This window comes from Ursus americanus, chromosome X, assembly GCF_024610735.1.
Source record: "Ursus americanus isolate L20-20 chromosome X, mUrsAme1.1.p, whole genome shotgun sequence".
NCBI lineage: Eukaryota > Metazoa > Chordata > Mammalia > Carnivora > Ursidae > Ursus > Ursus americanus.
This window is the reverse complement of record NC_142164.1, coordinates 6,005,255-6,017,486: the sequence shown is the minus strand read 5'-3', so window position 1 is coordinate 6,017,486 and position 12,232 is coordinate 6,005,255.

Sequence of the window (12,232 nt, the reverse complement as noted above, 5' to 3'; positions counted from 1 at the left end):
CGGGGAGATCCTTTTTTTTAATGCTAAGGAGTTTTATGTTAGTGGGAGAGGCATTAAAACTCTGCAAATTGCACTTGCTAAATGATTAAAGACTAAGCTTCAATGTTGAGTGCTTAAAGGTTTTCCCACCAATGTATGTGTACCATAGGCTTGATGACAGAGGTAGGTTGAATAGTGAAAGGAAGACCGAGTGTCAACAAGAGACGGTTACGCAGAATCCTGGGAATTGGGGTATATGGTGATGATTCAGCATCATCCAAAATTTGGATGGCTTATGCGGGGAAGAAAAAGTCCAGTGTTATTTCTTCAGGTATAGATTTCCTTTGGTAAATACTAAGGCATCTTTGTCAGATTTCCCTGGAAATCAAAACCGGTGAGATACTGCATCAAAGAACAGAGTACTGGTGCTCAAGAAATATATATCATTAAAAGTTGCAAATGCAGTGTAGCTACTACATGACAGAAAGGGACCTAGGGAGTTACGCTGCGGAAAAGGGAATTGAGGGGTAGATTCCACACCTGTCCAGGCATAGGCTAGCTCTGTGGTAACTGAGTAAGTCATTTCATCTCTCTGTTTCGGTTTTTTCATGGGTTAAAGAAATGGTTGCTAAGGTATCCCAACTCCAAAGTTGTATATGCATTAATAATATTCATGTTTTATGTGGAGAAAGCTACAGAGAGTATTAATGAACCACCCCCATGATTTCATCTCTCATTAAATAGTTAATATTTACTATATAGCAGGCACTTCACAAGCTTCTTGGGGATACAGGGATAATATCTCAGACCTTCAAGAAGTTCACTATCGAGTGGGAGAGCTTGAGTCAATGGGCAGTGGCAGCATACGGTACCGTAAATGCTCAAATGCACAGAGCGAGGTGGGAGCACCGAGGGACCCGCCCAAATCAGGGTGGTGTGGAGCCAGTCAAGGGCTTCTCAGGTGAAGTGAATCTTACTTAAAACAGATGGGAGGATATTAGGAGAAGGACGGGAAAAATGAAGAGGGGGAATCAGAGGGGGAGACAAACCATGAGAGACTATGGACTCTGGGAAACAAACTGAGGGCTTCAGAGGGGAGGGGTGGGGGGATGGGCTAGCCCGGTGATGGGTATTAGGAGGGCACGTACTGCATGGAGCACTGGGTGTGATACACAAACAATGAGTCATGGAACATTACATCAACAACTAAGAATGTACTGTATGGTGACTAACATAACATAATAAAAATAAACAGATTGGAGGAGTTAGCTTGGTGTGAGGGTGCTGCCGGCAATAATCTAGGCATGAGGAAATCCGTATTTGGGAAGCTTCCAAGAGTTCCGTGTGGCTAGGGCACAGAATTTGAGGAAGAGAGGTGAGACGAGGTACTGTCAGGGAGGCCTGCGGTGCCACATTAGAGGATGGACCTCAGAGAGCCTTGGAAGGGTCTGAAATGATCAGGTTTCCACTTGAAGTGTGGCGCGGCAGACAGGATTGTCCCATGACTCTGGGAGCCCCTGTCAAGTTACCTTGTAACCAGCTGGCGGGAGGGACTGGGCGCAGATCCAGCTTTCAGGAGGCTCTTCAGCCGCACAGTCCAAATCCAGCTTCCTTCCCACAGGGTTGCAGGTGCCAGCGGTCTGCGTTCCCAGACGGCGCCCCTGACCGCTGGCAGTTTCAAGCCCTGATTTGGTTGTCTGCGTACAGGGTTGTTGCGAGGCTTACCCTGTGGGAGGGTAAAGTCCCAGAGAAGAAATAACCTTCCCCCGGAGCGCAGCCCCGGGGTGCAGCCAGCAATGCCGTGACCTTTGCATCTCTGCAAGAGAAAATGGGCGTCCAGGTGCCTCTTCTTGCTGATAATTTTCCCTTATTAAAACCTCTTCCTTTTTTATGGTGTTGTGCCGTTTGCCTTCACCCACTGTTTCACAGATGATGCCCAGCATGAGGCACCTGCCATTTACTCCAGCTCGGGCCTTTTGGAAACTGCAAAAGGGATCAACTAAGCCATACCAGGATGGACAGCAGCCCTCCGAGGGTAGTGGGAAACCTGGATGAGCTGAGATCCCCGGTGAACATGTTATTGCGGGGCTTGTGGCCGTCCCAGGCGCCACAAAGGCCCTGGAAAGTCCTCCATGTAAGGCAGATTGAAACAATTTGGTCCCTCAGCACTCTCAAGTCAGCCTGTGAGCCCTAAGAAGAAAGAAATCGGGAGAAAAGAGCCCTTGGTCCCAAGTGCCATTAGAATAGTAGATTTAGTCTAACTTCTTGGATTTGAAACCTGTCCGTTGTGCAGTGTACCTACCACCCAGGGGCTGGTCAGGGGTGGGGGCGAGGTTCACTAAGTAGTCTCGGGAATCCCTTGAGCCTTGAACAGCTTACATGATGAAGAAGGTGCACCCACGAGGTGAGACACGGAGTGACCAGAATTTGGGGTTTACCACAGGATTCCCTCTTGCCGGATGAATTGGCTAGTCTGACCCATGGGGAGAGAGCAAGTGTGCCTGCCCTGGGCTTGAGCTGGACGCGCAGGGAAGTCAGATTCACACAGCCACAACGAGGAGCCTCTCCTGAGACACTGAATGCAAAGTGAGACCTCCCTGCTGAGGTCCCAGCAGCCTTGAGGCACTCTGGCACTATTAGCATGCTCGTAGGAAAACCCTGGACGTCGGGGATAACTTGTGAGCAAATGACTTTCATTCAGCATCAGCAAAGCTGATGTCATCTTACATGAGGAAGACAGCCCTAATTTTACTCCTTCTGCCAGGGAGTAAGGGATGGGATAATCCTCCGGGGGCTAACTTAGGCCCCATGCAAAGGGGGAAGATGAGATATGGGGTCCTGTAAGGCGCCTCAGGTCTCAGCAAAAGTGGAAAGGCATCAAAGCACCACTCCAGACCTCTTCTGAGGCTCCCTCAGGCAGCATGCTGTGGCACTGGGTCTTGAATGAAGGGATCCCGAAGTAAGGGGAGAGATGGGAAAAGTAGAGGCCAGTGGGCTAAGTAAACCATAAATCACTCTAAGGAGGTTGCAGAGAGAACATAGGGAGGTGTGCAGGAAACATTTCTTTTAAGATTGATTTATTTATTTTAGAGAGAAAGTGAGGGAGCCAGCAGGGGCGGGGAGCAAAGGGGAAGGGAGAGAGAATCCTAAGCAGATTCCCTGCTGAGCACAGAGCCCAACACAGGGCTCCATCCCACGACCCTGAGATCATGACCTGAGCTAAAATCATGAGTCAGATGCTCAGCCGACTTGAGCCACCCAAGCGCCCCATCAATGACTGATTCTTTTTTACAGAGAGCTGATGCCAGGAGGTCCCGGGAGGGGGATTCCCTTTGGAGATGGAGGCCATTCATTTTCCCTACTGCGTGGCCAGCAAATCTGCAAAGCCTCCCATGTCCTTGGAGAAGGCTCCAGAGGAGGAAGCAAAGTGGTTAGCCACATCTTAATGTTGCTGAAAGAGACTCTCAGAGACTCCCTATCTCCAACAGGGGTCTGTGCCACCCAGGAGACTGGTTTTCTAGCCCAAATGCTAGAGGGCCCTTCAATTCAGACTTGAGTTCATTCAAAAGCAAACTTGGCCCAGGGCCCAGCCCTCTGCCCTCTTCAAGGGGATTGCTGACTTTCTGTCCTGGTCCATGTAGCCTGGAACATGCGTGGGGAGGATTCAGCAGACTGGGACCTACCAGACACTAGAGCCTGAGGCATTGTTGTTCTTGGACAACAAAATGAATTTCCATGGCAGGGTTTGAGATCGGTTTTACTTACAGCCAAGAGACTCAGCACAATTTCTGCAGATGCCATTGGTCCCTTTGTCAGACTGCATAATAGGTATGGACATGCTGGGCTCCCTCAACCCAGCGTGGTACACTGACCTACTGAGTGGGTGTGGGTGTTGCCATCTTCCCCTGTGAATTCAGAGCCTCTTGTATTTCCAAAGCCTGCCAGGATTGTGCAGTTGAACGAGAATCACATACCAGTGGGTGAGAAAGAATACATATAAGACTTATTCCATTGCCAGGAGGGAGTGGTAGGCCACAATATCTTCCAATTCCCAGCCCTCTTTAGCCAGTGAGTAAATGCAGTGTCTGTGGCCCCTGATTGCAGATCATTGTGGTTTTAATAGTGGCCACCATGACACTCAAGGCATCCGATACACCAACAGGTGACCGAACTGATAGCAGCCATTCCTGGCACCTGGTATGTGGCCTTAGAGTGGCACTGTCCAGTTCTTCAGCCACTAGCCACATGTGGCAGCTGTTGAGCGCTTGAAATGTGGCTGGTCTGAACTGAGATATTCTGTTAAGTGTAGAATATACGATGGATTCTGAAGACCTAGTTTGAAGATTATCTCACTAATTATTTTTTATATTTAAATACTGAATTGTTAATATTTTGTATCTATCGGGTTAACTAAACTCTGTCATTAACATTAGTTATACCTGCCTCTTTTTACTGATTTTTTAAAAATAGATCTACTAGAAAAATTTAAATTACATATGTGGCTCACAGTATGTCATTCTTGGACAGAATTGCCCTAGACATTGCTGATGTCTTCTCCCAATTTCTCTGGGAAGAGCAAAAATTGTTTTCACCTGGAGCGCCTGGGTGGCTCAGTCGTTAAGCGTCTGCCCTTGGCTCAGGGTCTGATCCCAGGGTCCTGGTATCGAGCCCCACATCGGGCTCCCTGCCTCGCTGGGAGCCTGCTTCTTCCTCTCCCGCTCCCCCTGCTTGTGTTCCCTCTCTTGCTGGCTGTCTCCCTCTGTCAAATAAATAAATAAAATCTTTAAACAAAAATGTTTTCACCTGCCAAAGCATGAAGTTTGAGCTTTACTGTCCTGCCGCAGGTGTTTTGAACTTCCCCAGAATTACTTCATAACTGCAACATCAGGAATGAGCTGGGCAAGTGTATTACATTATATTGATGATCCTTTTTTTTAAGTAGGCTCTGAGCCCAGCGTGGAGCCAAACACAGGGCTTGAACTCACGACCGTGAGATCAAGACCCGAGCTGAAATCAAGAGTCGGACACTTAACCAACTGAGCCACCCAGGTGCCCATCTAGTAATGATATTTTTCTGGTGGCCCTCACAGCTCTGTATGCATGCTAAGTACAGCTGTGCACAGGTGGCAAGACCTTGAATTAGGATAGAGACCAGGACCAGGTCTCAACTTTGGGGGCTATAAGAGCAGCTGCCCAAAGAGCTATTCCACGGCCTAATAAGGAAAAACTGTTGGCCTTGCAAACACTAGCAACGCAAAAGGAGCCCTTCTCACCTGTTTGACCTCTTTGGTTATTAGAGACAGCACATCCTGCACCTGGGAATGTTATTTAAGAATCTCTCCTAAGTCATCAGCCTGGTAGCCAAACGTGATCAGAGCCCCCTGCAGTAAAGCCACGGAAGGAATACAGGCAGTGGAATGACACCCGCCCTGCCCCCATAACTCCTTCTGATCCCATGGAGTTTTAAGTATCTGGGACCTGTCTTCTCACATCTTTTTTTTTTTTAATTTTTATTATGTTATGTACGTCACCATACAGTACATCCTCAGTTTTTGATGTAGTGTTCCATGATTCATTGTTTGTGTATAACACCAGTGCTCCATGCAATACGTGCCCTCCTTAGTACCCCTCACCGGGCTATCCCAATCCCCTACCCCTCTCCCCTCTGAAGCCCTCAGTTTGTTTCCCAGAGTCCATAGTCTCTTGTGGTTCATTCTCCCTTCTGTTTACCCCCCCGTTCATTCTTCCCTTCCTTCTCCTACCAATCTCCCTGCTATTTCTTATGTTCCATAAATGAGTGAGACCATATGATAATTGTCTTTCTCTGCTTGACTTATTTCACTTAGCATAATCTCCCCCAGTCCTGTCCATGTTGATGCAAATGTTGGGTAATCATTCTTTCTGATGGCTGAGTAATATTCCATTGTATATATGGACCACATCTTCTTAATCCAGTCATCTGTTGAAGGGCATCTCGGCTCCTTGCACGATTTAGCTATTGTGGACATTGCTGCTATGAACATTGGGGTGCATATGGCCCTTCTCTTCACTATGTCTGTGTCTTTGGTGTCTTCTCACATCTGATGCCTCTGGCAGTAAAACTCTGCCAGTATATGGATGGGTCATCTCTTCACCACTGAATAGTACATGCTTTTGAATGACCATTATTGGTTCTGGTGGGGACACATTGTCTCACTGCAGAAAAAAGTGTGAGTCTCAGCTCCAACATTCCATCCTGCAATGGGTTGTTGTCACTAAACCAAATTCTATCACATAGGCGTATCAGCAATGGTCCTGTTGGGAAACCAGAAATCACACCAGTGCTTTTAATAGAGAATTTAATATAGAGATTGGCTAGACGGACATTAAAGGATTGAAAATTCAGAACAGGAACATTAAGGTAGCACAGAGGTGGGGTCTGCAGGAAGCTTCTGCCTTCCTGAGGCCTGGGGGAACAACGGGATGAGGCTCAAAGGAGAGGCCCACAGAATTCAAACCCAGACCTCTAGGAAAGGGATGCTGTTGTTTGGTACTGGTACCATGGTAACTCACGGGAAGACCCCCATTGGGGCGGGGACTTAGACCACTGAGGAAGGAGTGCCTGCCAACTGGTTGATGCTAGTGTCTCTGAGCAGACGTGATGATGCTGGTTCTGAGACAGAGGGGGGAAATCTGGAAATTGGATTCAGCTGCTACTACTGGAGCAAACCATTCCCACCAGAGTGAAGAACCATGAACCACTGTCTTCCAATCTCCCTCTAGAGCCTCTTAGGGGCAGAACCTAATAGGCAGCACTGGCCTCACAGAGTGGAGCAGAACATGGAAGGATGGTCTGGAACTGAGAGACAATTGCTTCATCATCGACAACGTGCCACAAGCTGAGAAATGTGAAATGGAAGTACCTCTGATTGGGGGTTAAACCACCTGTAAGAATAGGCGGCTACCCACTCAGAGGGAACCGAGATCCGCCCTTTGGCTGCTTTGCCTAAGTGACTGGCTTAATAGGGGCCTCAATTTTGAGATTTGGTACCATACAAAGAAACTTGTTTCACTGATGAGTGAACAAGTTCAGTAGAATACCAAGCCATCTGTTATGATGATGGTAAGTGCTGACAACCCGTGGCATTAGTTGCTCTGCACAATGGGGGAGACTGCAAAGTGCTGCGTTCAGTAATAAAGCATTCTGCTCCTCAATGAATGAAATACACCTTTTCATGGGCTCATGGGCTGCTGGTATTGGCCCCACTCCAGTCAGGTCTTTAAGCGACCCAGGATGAGACTAGTCAAGTCATACCCTATGAAAACAAACACAACTCACCCCCAAGCTCAATTAATAAGTCACATACGTATTTGTTTCCTAGAAAGGGCCATATCCTGAGAAAAGCAAAGCATCTGCAAGAAGTAAGTCACCTGAGCCCGTGAGACATCAGTCATAGCCATATCTACGGTGGCCTACTAGATCCATGTGCAGCCCCAGCACAGTAACAAAACCACCAAGAAGGGCTGTCGTTTGACATACAAAGAAGCTACCGACGCCACCCAGAGCCTGCACTCACAGGCAGCTTCATAAATCTGTCATTCAGGGTGAACTTGGTCATACTATGGAAGACAGGACTGGCTCATACAGGCCTTTGGAAAAGGAAGGAAGGAGAATTGGGTAGCAAGGATCTTAGGCTATAACACAGTTCCAAGCAAGTTTCCACCAGGCTGATGGGGAGTTCTTGAGCCAAAGTCACCTGTTACAGTGGTTCTTCCCCTCGTAAGAATGGATCTGCATTCGTACCCCCACTGTTGCTCAATTATTGACTGGAAGCGGTCTACAGGAAACATGACCTTGGCACAAACACAGTCTTGGCTGCAGAAGGGTAGCAAGTGGGGCTGTCAGGCGATTGAAGCGGCGTAGTTGCATGGGCACCACACTACATAATAATAATTCCCCCCTGTCTTTGGCTCTTCATCGACCATAGTTAGTAGCAGGAAAATTTTTACTACATAGATCATGGAAATGTGGATGAACACAAATTTAAAATGGCATCTGGTGTCCTTCCCCAGCAGGCGGACAACTCTGACACTGGGTTTGTCATACCCCTCTTCTGCAAGTGGAGGACGCTCCTGTGGTTCTAATGCTCATACAGTAAGTCACCTTTACACTGTAGCCGTCTTCCTTGATGTCAAGAGACTGCCTTTGGTAATGGAATTGCTAGCCCTGGGTCTCTGTGGAGCTTTTCACTCCAGCCCGAGGGGAGGTCCTGGACCCCATCTGGTTGGGCATAGACAGATCCAACTCTGGGAAGCAAGTAGAGGATCAAGGGGCAAATAATCTCTCTTTTCCTAGTCCAGATATGGACAGACTGTACCCGTCTGGGGCAGTGACCATACTGCCAATTATCACAAAGCTAGATATGTCATCCCTAATTTGATTTGGCTACGGGGGATCTTATCAGCACCACACTATCATACAATGCCTCTGATATTGCTTTTGTCAGGCAGGGGACTCAGTCACTCTTTGCCTTGATTTTCGACACTCATATGTCCATTGCCTGTGGTGTCCATTGCCTGTGATATCCATGCTAAATACAGAGATTCACCTCGGACCCAACTCAAAGCAGCATTTGTGTTCTTCTCACCCACTTCCAGGGCTAGTTTTCCCGTGTAGTAAGACAGCCTCCCCGCCTCCCCTGCCTCCCGCTTGGATACAGGGTTACCCACTTCCTGAGAATCGCCGTACAACTCTTCGGTAAACGAAGACCCGGTGGGCGCAGGCTATATATCCCCAGATTCTGGTGCCATTAGCGGGATCTACCTGAGGGCACGAGGGACACAGTTTATCACCATTTTATATGGGTTTTCCTCCCACCAGGAGGTGTTTCTAAGGCTCACTCGAGATTACCAATGAGATAGCTGGGGTCTCACTACTGAAGATATTCTTGATTCCCTACCAGTGCTTGTGTTGGATACCTGCATAGCTTCCGGCCGTTTACTGACTAGGCAGTACGCGCCCTGGCCAACAGCTCCTGCTATTTCTGACTGAATAGCTCACTGCGAGTGAAGCTATCTAACAACTATAGGAGCTAGCCACATGGCTCTCAACCACCCCCCACCTAAGCCCTACAGTTTTCATGAGGAAGTTTGTATTCTTAATTAGGACCCTCTTCATTTTACAGTGTCTTCTTTGCCATTGTCAACACTTCCAGAAACCCCACTGATAAATCCAGTTAATTTCTGGGCCCATTGGGAAGGCAGGTTTCACTGTGGGATAATGACCGAACATGAGACCTTGTGCCTCATCTTAGTAACACTTAACAATTAAACCTATTCTTGTGCCCATTGTACAGGACTGGTGTTTTCTCTCGCTCATCTTCCAAAGATAAATTAAAGGGAGCAAGACTAGAGGCAGGGAGGCCAAGTTGTTGGACTAATGAGCCAATACAATGGCATCGAGAATGGAGATGATGGGATCGCTATGATATTTAGGGGAGAGAATCAGTGAGACTTGATGATTATTATGTGTGGGGAAAGAGAAGGGGAAGAAACTAGGGTTATGATTCACATAGTTTGGGCTTGATTAATAGTTTTCTTTTAGAGGAACGAAGATTTATTCATACAACTAATGTTTATTAAACATACACCATGGGGCGTCTGGGTGGCTCAGTCGTTAAGCGTCTGCCTTCGGCTCAGATCATGATCCCAGGGTCCTGGGATCGAGCTCCACATGGGGCTCCCGCCTCAGCAGGGAGCCTGCTTCTCCCTCTCCCACTCATCCTGCTTGTGTTCCCTCTCTGTCTCTCTCTCTGTGTCAAATAAATAATAAAATCTTAAAAAAAAAACCACCATACACCATGAGTCAGGCAGTGTATTTGACGTGGAGATGCAGAAGAAAATGACAGTGGGAAACAGAAAAATTAGCATAAGATAATAGATAATTACAGGGACAAAGAGATAATCATGCCTCTTTATATGATGCACTGAGAAGGGCACAACTCACTCAGCAGTGTTCCTGTTAAAAAAATTAATAAGTGTAATCTAATAATGTGGAAACATTGGACAAGCTCAAATCGATGGACATTTTACAGAATAAAAGGCTTGTACTCATCACAATTATTGAGGTCATAAAAGACAAAGAAACACTGAAGAACTGTTTCCAGTCGAAGCATACTAAAAAGAAATGACAGTTAAATGCAACATGTGGTCTTGCACTGGATTCCGAACCAGAAAATAATTGTTGTCTTCGGTTACAGTGGACATTATTAGGAAACTTGGCTATGAATAAGTTCTGTAAATTACATAATAGGACAATGCTAATTTCCCATCTTTGATAACTGTACTGTGATTATTTAAGAGAATATTCCTGATTTTAGGAGATACATGAAGTATTTAGGAGCAAAGGGCTAAGATATGAGCTGGAAGACGTTTTGAGCAGAATAGTGGCTAAGCATGCTTAGGCTCTGGGGTTAGACTGCGGGAGTTCTAATCCCAGCACAGTTATTTACTACCTATGAGGCTTTGGGCAAGTTATCTAAACATTCTCTAGTTTACGTTTCCTCACTGGTAAAACGGATGATGGAAATAATAGCGCCCAACTCACCGAGATGGCGTGAGAGTGAAATTGGCATATGTAAAGCGCTTAGACCCGCATCCGGCATGTCTGCATAGGCAGTGCTGGCTGGATTCCAGCTCTTCTGCCTCTGCCCTGGAGATACAGAGAGAAATGGGACATGGAGTTCAAGGAGCCACAGTCTCGTGGAAAAAATAAGAGGGTTAACAAATAATAACAAAACCACGTGATGAGTGTTCTGCTAGGGATCTGAGCTGAGTGCAGCTGAGCCTGGGGCAATGAGTTCTGCAGGAGGAAGTCAGGAGAAGTTTCACAGAGGGCTTCTGGTTTGAAATGGATCAGCAGGGGTGAACTGGAGTTTGCCAAGAATGCACTTTTCCCACTTTTGTCAGGCCCAGGCATCACCGGTAGAAAAACATGGAGTTCTGGAAAGGGCATTAAGTACAAGAGTGTGGCATCGGCAATGCAGCAGCGCTTGGCAGGAGAGCCAGTAGTGACCGCCAGTCAATTGACGAACGTTCAGATCCCAGCTTAAATATCACCTACAGCCTCAAACAAATCACACAATCTCCCTGAACCTCAGTTTCCCCGAAATATGGAGATATTAACACTTCCCTCAGGCCTGTTAGGATTAATATAATGTTCTTAGCACAGCGTGCAGTACATGGCTCATCCCCCAAAAGATCGGCTGTTCATATTAATGCCAGTGTTAGACATTTCTAGGGTTCACCACATTTCCTGAATCTTCTTTGCTTCCAGGCACATGCCTCCCTTGAGAGAAACCTGGCCCTGTAACTTCCTCTGGCCGATGAGGTGAAAGCAGAAAGGATGCCCATCCTTTCTGGGCCGACGCGTTGACGAGCCGGGATGCTGTGATTGTGCACACTCTCTTCCCCTGACACAGCAGCTTGGAAGCTCAAGTTGAGATGGTGGCATCCTAAGACAGTGGCACCTCCGTGAATCCAGTTAACGGGGACAACGATGGGCAGAGTACCCCTGCTCACTTGTGTTGGGCATGTAGCATGAGCAAGCGGTCAACCTTTGCTGTTTTAAGGTACTAAGACTTTGGCATTTTATTATCTTTAGCCACCCTTATAATCCCTGAAGAATCAGAGACTTTTCTAGACCCTTTAGTGTCCCATGCCAATTCCAGCTAGGGGAACATAGGCATTCTTCCCTCTCCTACCTTGTTGATGGGGTGATAAAAAACGGAAGATTTAGAAGCATGTGTGTTTAACAGAGGAATTCAAACTCAGTGTAAACAAAAAAAAGTCATCCTGTCTTGCAAAAAACTCCCAACAGTGAGTGGAGGAGGTGATAAACGTGGAGCGGACCTTTCTTTCTCTGAATCAACTGTGATTTCGATTTTTCACATTCAAGCACCATAGGATTAGTAGTGTTATAATCTAACCTCATAGGAAAGTATCAGAAGGGGATATAACCTGGGGGTCAGGAAGAGTCTCATGAAGAAGTGATATTTAAGCTGAGGCACAAAAGAGGAAGAGGACAGGAGGGGAAAGCAGATGAAAAGGCAGCAGAGGGCCTCATGCGTCTGGGCAAGTTTTGCGCGCGGCCATAACGTGAATGAGGGAGAGGGGCAAGAGCTGAGGCTGGGGGGTAAGAGAGGTGCAGAGCAGGTGAGCTTTCATGAACCAGGAACCCAGGAAAGGCATTTGGGCTGTCAAGGCCATATCCAGC